The 2,271-nt window shown below is 36.9% G+C and overlaps 1 pseudogene; it reads right to left on the bottom strand.

Annotated features, from left to right (window-relative positions):
* Positions 1-252: 252 nt before the first annotated feature.
* Positions 253-1,348, bottom strand: LOC143546724 (F-box/LRR-repeat protein 12-like; annotated as a pseudogene).
* Positions 1,349-2,271: the final 923 nt, after the last annotated feature.

Raw genomic sequence — 2,271 nt, 5'->3', positions numbered from 1 at the left:
TGCAATATAACACAACAAAACATTCAATATAACACAACAAAACACTCAAAACCTATTACTTGCTCGCATTAATATAAAGAACAAACAAAGTCTACATATAAGGTAACATAAAGACATCTGTCTTGTAATTTCTTTGCCCCCCTTCCTGAACACTTGATCTTCCTACATATCCTTGCTGTATAGGGGGGGGGGGGGGGGGGGGTTATTTTAAATGCCCAACTAGGGAGAGAACTCTCCATACAACGCTACATCTTAACTCACACTTTGTATCTTAAAAATTTGGATCCCAGATGGAGTGATTAACGGGCAGTCTCCCAAGTATATCACAGATAGGTGTTTGCAACCCCTGCCGAGGGCTAGTATTCCTCTGTCGCGAAGCCTTAAGCATCTATTTACATGGATTCTCTCCAAACTTTGACAATTCAATCCAATTGACTCCCAACCAGAGATCGAAATCTTTACACATAATTCTAAGTTCCAGTCTTGAAGCAATGGACATCCTTTTGAGATGTGTATGATAGCATCATCCCTAACAAAACTGCACCCCCAGAGATTAAGTATTTTAAGATTTGCAGCAAGTCCTGAACCAATGGACACGAGAGCACGTCCCTTGATGCTAATTGGCAACCCACAAAAAAGATTTAAATATTCGAGCCCCCCACCACTTACAACTTCAGCTAAACTCGTAAAAATTGAACAATCATCGGCCTCTAAAAAAGCCAAGGAGGAAGAACACCCTTTAAAGCCTTCACCAATGATATTTTTACATCCTGTTATTCTGAGTGCTCTAAGTTGACGGAAATTGTGATTGAACTCCATGGTCAGTTATTTTATCACACCAAACAAGACTCACTTCTTTCAAAGATTTTCATGACTTTGTTATGATTTCTAATCCACTGTCCACAATAGAACTAAATGAAATATAGATAAACGACAAAGATGGACAGCGAGAGGGAATTGAAGAAAGTCCTACATTGGTGATTTTAGGACAAGAATCAAGACTCAAAGAATGCAATTGAACTCCATACTTTTGCAAAAGAACTAAACCTGAATCATTGACATTGTCGCACCCGGACAGGTACAATGACTCTAATTGCCTAAAACGGTTAAGCAATTTATCATCTGTAAGGGAATCGATTTCACTATAGTAGTTTCCTAACCATGGTAAGAATTCAAGTTCCAAGTGCTTAAGACTTGAATTTTGAATATCATGAAAATGATGACAAGTTAGACCAAAAGATTCCCGATCAAGATTAGAGTCTATTTTTTCGAAGATCAATTACAGAAGTTCATCTGGGAGGTTTGTAAAACATGAGTGTTTTTTTCTAGATCGAAAACCTATACCCATTTCTATATTTAGCTGGAAGTTGTTCGTATCTTGGTTTGAATCTATATCGACATATGTGTACAGAACATGGCACTCGTGCAAAAGAATGTCCTAGTTAAGCGTCGGCAAAAGATACCTCTAAGCCTTTAGATGGACGAAAGTAAATAACTAACCAAGTTAAAACCCCTTTTGAATGGATTTATGACATTCAGAACCTAATGAAGAAGTTAAAACCTGAAGATGCTAAACTGAAACGTATCCACGTGATCTGTTACAACAAACAAGAGGATGCATTAGATAATAATTAGCGATAAAATTCACATTGAAATATAAATTTTCTTGGATATTAAAAAAATCAGCCCTGCTACTAAAGAAGAAATCCAGCACGTACACTGATGCACATAACTTCCTATTTTCCCTGACTATTATGTATGTTTTATCTTTAATATGCTAAAGCCCTATGAAATTTTGCAAATACTGAAGAGTCAAATTAGCAAATTTATGAAAGCGAAACTGATGGAAACGGGATAGGAAAATTAAGATATAGAGCCACCTTCGAGACGGGCTAAATCTTCAAAGCACAATAAAATTAAATAGAAAATTAAAACATCGATATTAGCAAAAAGAAAAGCATGAACAAATCATACTACCGATAGCTAGCGGCATCTGGGCTCAACAGCCCCACTACGTTTTCTCCTACGAATTTTCTTGGTCAATTGGGCTTAGGTGGGAAGTGAGAGCAGGAATAAAACCCATAGTCACCCAAATGATTCAACTGATTCGCCGTTTGGTGCTTATCCTTATCGAGCAGCTTTATAACAATGTATATTATGGATCACGCTACGTGCGTACAAACAATTATGTAAGTGCAGCACTAATTCACCCACAAGAAATTAGACATTCCAGATCGATTTTAAAAGAACAATTACTGAAATAGATTTAAG

This window comes from Bidens hawaiensis, unplaced genomic scaffold (assembly GCF_021521415.1).
Source record: "Bidens hawaiensis isolate Kalapana, Puna unplaced genomic scaffold, B.hawaiensis_p1.1 tig00014461_1, whole genome shotgun sequence".
NCBI lineage: Eukaryota > Viridiplantae > Streptophyta > Magnoliopsida > Asterales > Asteraceae > Bidens > Bidens hawaiensis.
The sequence above is the reverse complement of the archived record's forward strand: the minus strand, read 5'-3'. Positions and strand labels throughout refer to the sequence as shown.